At 40.3% G+C, this 6,885-nt stretch overlaps 1 long non-coding RNA gene across 1 annotated transcript; it reads left to right on the plus strand.

The window, feature by feature from the left end:
- Positions 1 to 3,109: 3,109 nt before the first annotated feature.
- LOC133373055 (uncharacterized) lies at positions 3,110 to 5,674 on the plus strand. Its single transcript, XR_009759611.1, has 3 exons — positions 3,110 to 3,204; positions 3,871 to 3,942; positions 4,879 to 5,674. It is a non-coding gene; the product is annotated as an uncharacterized LOC133373055 (long non-coding RNA).
- Positions 5,675 to 6,885: the final 1,211 nt, after the last annotated feature.

Here is a 6,885-nt window from a genome sequence, read left to right on the forward strand (position 1 = left end):
GAATATGGAGAAACCGATTGGTTCCCCATTGGAAAGGGTGTGAGACAGGGGTGTATTTTATCACCTTATTCATTTAATCTATACACAGAGCATATCATACAGAAAGCAGGATTGGACCAAGACGAAGAAGGTGTGAAAATTGGAGGGAGAAATATCAATAACTTAAGATATGCAGACGATACCATACTACTAGCAGAAACCAGTCATGTTTTAAAACAAATACTGATGAAAGTTAAAGAGGAAAGCACAAAAGCAGGACTACAGCTGAATGTCAAAAAGACTAAAATAATGACAACAGAAGATTTATGCAACTTTACAGTTGACAATGAGGTCATTGAACTTGTCAAGGATTATCAATATCTTGGCACAGTCATTAACCAAAATGGAGGCAATAGTCAAGAAATGAGAAGAAGGCTAGGACTGGGGAGAGCAGCTGTGAGGGAACTATAAAAGGTCCTCAAATGCAAAGATGTATCATTGAACACTAAAGTCAGGATCATTCTGTCCATGGCATTCCCAATCTCTATGTATGGATGTGGAAGTTGGACAGTGAAAAAAGTGGATAAGAGAAAAATCAACATTTGAAATGTGGTGTTGGAGGAGAGCTTTGCGGATACCATGGATCATGAAAAAGACAAATTATTGGGTGTTAGGACAAATTAAACCAGAACTACCATTAGAAGCTAAAATGATGAAACTGAGGTTAGCATACTTTGGACACATCATGAGAAGACCTGATTCACTAGAAAAGACAATAGTGCTTGGAAAAACAGAAGGGAGTAGAAAAAGAGGAAGGCCAAACGAGATGGATTGATTCCATAAAAGAAGCCACAGACCTGAACTTACAAGATCTGAACAGGGTGGTTCACGACAGATGCTCTTAGAGATTGCTGATTCATAGGGTCGCCATAAGTCGTAGTCGTCTTGAAGGCACATAACAACAACAAACTAGAAGATTAGTAAAAATATGAATGCACCTGTTTAGTCCAGTTTGAGCGGAGGTGTTATGAGGGTTAAACTGTATCAACTATGAGGAGGGTGGGACTTAAACCTTGAGACAAGTCAGCAATAAAGCACCTCTGTAAAACTGAAACTAGCTACTGACTCTCAAGGTAGCTCTTTGGCACAGCATATAGAATTTGAAAAGTAAGCGTTATTATTTTCAGTGTCCAGAATACACAGCTAGTGAAGCTATATCTGATATTTAGATATAATCCATGTATATCCCCTTATAGTGTATATTGCATCTGTCATGCCCCCTCTTGAAAAATGGTGCAGTCATCAAGCTGGTGTTCAATCCTGACTCCTGGAATTATGTCCTGAACAGGCATACTCCCTTTCATTTCAATAACTGTATTTCAAGGAAGATTTCATGTTCAAGGGAAGTACCATGTTACAAACAAATGGAATACTGAATGGGTGACTTAAACAAAACTCCTTGTTTTGTTCATACAGTGAGTGCTCCCATCCTGGAGTGGTATACCAAGTACTCTGCATTTAAACTACTGAGAAAAAAATAATTAAGTCACAAATCCATGAAGGCACAGTTTTGTCACTAACCAGCAGCATCACAGGCACTAACCAGTCTGTGCCTGCCTGTGACACTCATGCAGTCAAATTCCATATAGTGCTTGAAATCATGATGGATGTGTGAGCTGCAGGAAAATTAATATTTTCTCATAAAAAAGGGGGGGAGAGGAGAAATGATTTGAATGCTAACCGCACAACAGAACCTGTATCTTACAGAAAGAAATCTGGTGAATATACTGTTAATCATGCAAACATTTAAGACCAGGATGTAAAGAGAAATGTCAAAGATACAAAAATAGTGGCAAGCCATGAATTCTATAACAAGCCAAGCTTTCAGCTAGAATTCAAAGATAAGAAGGGATGAAGAAAGTCAAAGAGATCAAGCAGTGACATGAAATGAAATGAACCTCATCAAAATGATGTGGAAAGATGCAAAGAGCAACATAAGGCAACATTCCATCCAAATGGAAAATGGAAGTGAAGGCTCCGTCTCCCATATGGAACAAAGGCCCATGAAGCAAATTTATTCTCTTCTTGGAATACGTAACAGTGCCTGTTAATGCTACATTGAAGCAGCATGTATGATTCAAGAGGCAGATGGCTGTAAACGAGTGCAGCACGGCAAGCCTATTTTGAGTTGCTCCAAAATGGTTGATGCACATCATAAAGCTCAAAGTACTGTATTTCTCCACAGGAGACTGCTAAGATGATTTCAGATATGCCTGTGGATTATGAACATGGAAAGCTCAAATAATGAGATAGGAACAAAAATAAATGCGTTATGGGACACCTCCTTTCTTGCACTGCTTGAACCTACAGTTAATACAAAGGAAAAAGGCTGGACAAGGTCATGTTACAGTAATCAGTGCAAATACATCTGGTAAGGGATTGATCTTTTCCACTTAGAGCAAAGTATTTTTTTAATGATGCAATATAAAACATTAAAATTTGCTTTTATTTTAATTAGATATGTCAATTGTTGTGCTTTGCTTCTCTCACACTTTCCAGAGGTTTATTTTTATTGCCTAATTTTAAGCCCCCCCCCGCTCTTTCATAGTTTGTGTGTGTTCTGTGCCTTCAAGTCGATTACGACTTATGGTGACCCTATTCTTCATTGTTTATCTTTCATTTCACTTTCATGATATTAGAAAAGCAAAGGGGAAAACTGAAGGAGAATGAACCGTTAGAAGAGTCATAATTCCTTTTTACATTTTTTGGGGAGTTTCACAGGTTGCGTAGGCTACTGGTGTGATGAATACTGTCTTGGATGGATGCCATAGTTAAGGCAGAAGAGTTCAACGCTATATGCTCCAGTTACTTATTAAGCTAAAGAAACAGACTTTGCAATTGTGCAATATCATTTCAGTTAAGCCTTGAGAGACAGATCCTGCTCACTGGGTAAGGTGGAGCCACCATGCTAGCTTCCCAGAAGGTAGGTCACTGTTGATTACTGGGAGGGAGGGAGGGAGGGGAAAGGGGCGAGGCACCTGGAGGATTGGCACAGAGCTAATCTGGCGTTCTTGCCAGTACATTTGCACCATGCCTACTTCCCCTTCTCTTGCCCTTCTCCCTCCTGGTAATCAACAGTGACCCATCTGCCGGGAAGCTAGAGTAGGAGCTGCACCCTACTCAGTGACCACTTCTGTTGAGAGGAGTGCTAAGCAGACAGGATCTGTATGTTTCTTATGGATCACATTTTCTTTTTTGTAACTTATTCACATTTTACTGTAATTTTCTGTGCCAGGGAAGTGCCAACACAGTATCTGTGTTCTTTCACTTTTCCTCATAAAGTTAAATGGACAGCTGGTTTTCTCCTCCCTCTTTTCTGAGAAATGAAATCAAGCAGATTGCGGAAATACCCACAGCTCAAGAGGCCAAGGGGTGGTGGTGGTGGGGAAGGATCTTCTGATTTGATAAACAGATCTAGCTTTTAATCACAAGTGAATTGTTTTCGCAATGAACTCCAGTTGCAGCGATTTGGGAGAGGGAGGCTAAAGTAAACATGGTTTTAGTTTTTAATGTTTTAAAATGTTTTTAGAAGTTTTAAATTCTTTTTAAATGTTTTAAATGTCTTTTGATATTATTTTTAATTGTATTGTTTTATCACTTTTGTGTTTGCCACCCTGGGCAAAGAAGGACCCTTGGAAGGAAGGGTAAGATACAAATGTAATAAAATCATCATCATCATCAATCATCACATGGTTCATCCTTCTCAGAGTTTTGCCTGTGAGAGGGCAGGGCATAAGTGGCGAAGTTAGATTATTGGGGTGGCCTGCTTCCTTCCCCCATCACTCTTTTTCCTAACAAAATAACAGTTCTCTTTCTCTTGTTTCATCACAGAGGGTACTCCCAGAAAGGATGGCTGTTGTGAGAAAAATGTATTTTTCCAGGTTTTTTTAATATATAATAAAGGTAAAATTACCCAGCATGATAGTCCCTGAACCTGTTTGTCTGACATTTGGCAGTTTTTTTTTTATCCAGGGGCATTTCCCTCATTTCTCCAGTTTTCAAACTTATTGCCCAGCGGAGGGAACTAATGTGATTTTTATCTGTTCAGAATGATAAAGGCTGCCCTTGTAGGAGACATACTGTAGGCTTCATCCCCTCATAAAGGATGACCATGCCTGCAATTTGCATCTAAGTCTGGCATAAGATAAAAATTTAGAGGTTGTTTTTTAAAAAAATAAATTTCAAAGTTTCCTAGCACAAAAACCCTGAATAGATCTGCCTGAAATTTGGGAGGCCTAGTCCACTCTGAAGGGGCTCTTTTGCCTCCAAATTTCATTCACTTATGTAAAAAGGAAAAATGTTATAGCCATTTTAAGATTCCCCATTCCAGTCAACTAGCAGCCTTCTATCCAACATTTCTTGAAAATTCTAAGAAACAAACAAAAAAAAAGCAGTGCAGTTTTTAAATCAGTGGTTAAAATCAATGCAATTTTGAAAGATTCAGTACACCATCCTGATTCAAAATGATGTCCAATTGCCTCTAAAATACAGAAAGACCTACTCCTTGGTCTCAGGAACCATCATGAAAAATTTGGTTACAATATCTCAAGAGGTGCCCAAATTCATGGTGAACAAACAGCTTTTCAAAATATATAGTAGATGGTGGCAAAATAGATTTAACAGATCAGATCTGGGCACAAATAATGAATCAATTTGGAATGACAGAGCAGATCCCAACAAATCAGGCTGCTTCCAAACATACAGTTGCAAGGATGAATCTTGTGATCGCTGCATAGTCTTAGTACACCAGCCACTGAGCATGCCAAAATAATTGATTGCAATATTCATTGTAACTACTGCCAAATGATTAAATCACCTAATCTCTTTTCTTTTGTTAAGGTGTTGGACTATGACCTAGGAGACCGGGGTTCGAATCCCCACACAGCCATGAAGCTCACTGGGTGACCTTGGGCCAGTCACTGCCTCTCAGCCTCAGAGGAAGGCAATGGTAAACCCCCTCTGAATACCACTTACCATGAAAACCCTATTCATAGGGTTGCCATAAGTCAGAATTGACTTGAAGGCAGTCCATTTCATTTCAAATGACTGAAAGTGGCTTGGACAATGGCATTTCTTTTAACGCATGGTTGCTGCTATTACACTAAAGAGGCAGCATGGCGCCTGAGGTTAGTGGTGTGTGTGTGTCCGAGAGTAAAATAAATAATTTAGAAGTTGCAATGTAGTTAACAAAAACACTAGATCTGGGTTTTTATAATGGGCTTTATTGCTCAAAAGGGATTATGTTTGCTTTTGGAGAAACTGAAGTTGCTCTCAACTGTCCTCTTGGGTACCTGTTTGATCTGTCATGTTCAATGTGTATATTTGTAAATAAAGAGATATTACAGCAATGCAATACTCCTCTGCTGCTCTCTCATCACAAAGAAACTGATGCTGTAAAACATTTGTAACCCGTAGCCCAGGCTTCTCCATTTGGCCCATCAGTCTATTTTGAGGAAGCCATGCCCACTGACCTTACCACTCATGTCATACATTAAAGTGGGCTCCCTATTGTTCCTTTGATGAAGAAAGGTATGCTCCCAACTGCTGATGGGCAAAAGGAGTGTGCCTTGCTCAAGAAGGGGAACCACATCTGTCCAGTGGAAATTGCTTCTCCTTCCCAGTGCTACTCTTTGAAGTCACACAGCATGGTTCCTTTCCACATCTGACATTGAAGATGGAAAGAAGAAGCACAGGGAGGCTTCCAAAGCATAGGGATGGTAACACCCTTTACGCTGTTGTTTCCAAGCTTGTGCTGTTGTTCCCATGCTTGGGAATTCATTGCAAAATATTTTGACAGGTGGGAAGGACAAGTCACTTATCAGTCATGTGTCGCCATAATGATACCATGTGATTGACAGGTGTGTTGCCCTTCCCACCTGTCAAAGTTGGTCCACAGGGTGGGGCCAGATAAAAATTCTGTTCCCGGAGCCAAAAAGGTTCCCCACCCCTGCTGTAGAAAGCTGCCCCTTGAACATCTTCTACTCTTCAGAGAATTAAAAAGCTACGAACAACATTATTATTTACAAATAATTATACACTTTAGGCACACTGCTTCCCAAGACTGAAATAGGTATGCATCTTGTTTAAATTCATATGCCGCTCCTGCCATAAAATTAATTGAAAATCATCAGTGAAAGTGGTACAAGAAAACTTGATTTGTAATAATGAAAAAATGTAAAAACCAATGGCATGAAAATCAAAAGCCATGAAGACAGCCCATATTCCTTTTATGCACATAAGTCCCAGATTATGTCATATTTACCAAGCCAGAGACCCATGTTTCTAAGCCACTGCGAATTCCAGAAAATGTGGGATTTAAATATTTCAAACAAGCAAGCATACAATAGGGATACAAAGCACATTAGCCCAATGGGGTTGGCTACATCGCCATGTACCTCTAAATTATTATACCCATTTACAAAGTCAGCTTCTTCTCCAGGTGAATCATGTAAGGAAGAAGAATGTGTGATTCAATGTTTATGGATGTTTACATAGGCTTAGGGCATAATCCAATTCACATTTCCACTGGGCTGGGGTGAGTTGGATGCCACAGATCTCTGGCTGCACTGGCAAGCTCCTGCTTCTGCTGGGCTCTGCAGGCAGCAGGCTTCCACCGTGGCCAGAAGCCTGCTGCTGCCACCGGGGGTCCACCAGGAACAGCCAGCCCAGCTGACAGAGGGCTGACGGAAGCTAGTGGAAGTCCTGAAAATGGGGCATTCCAGAGGTGTGATGGGGAGGAGCAAGATCCTCCTCACATTCAGAGTCCTCTCCCAGGTCTCAATCCTCCTGCAAAGGGAGGCTGGCACAGAAAAATAATTTTATTTATTCCCCATTATGGCCTACAGG

This window comes from Rhineura floridana, chromosome 1 (genome assembly GCF_030035675.1).
Source record: "Rhineura floridana isolate rRhiFlo1 chromosome 1, rRhiFlo1.hap2, whole genome shotgun sequence".
Taxonomy (NCBI): domain Eukaryota; kingdom Metazoa; phylum Chordata; class Lepidosauria; order Squamata; family Rhineuridae; genus Rhineura; species Rhineura floridana.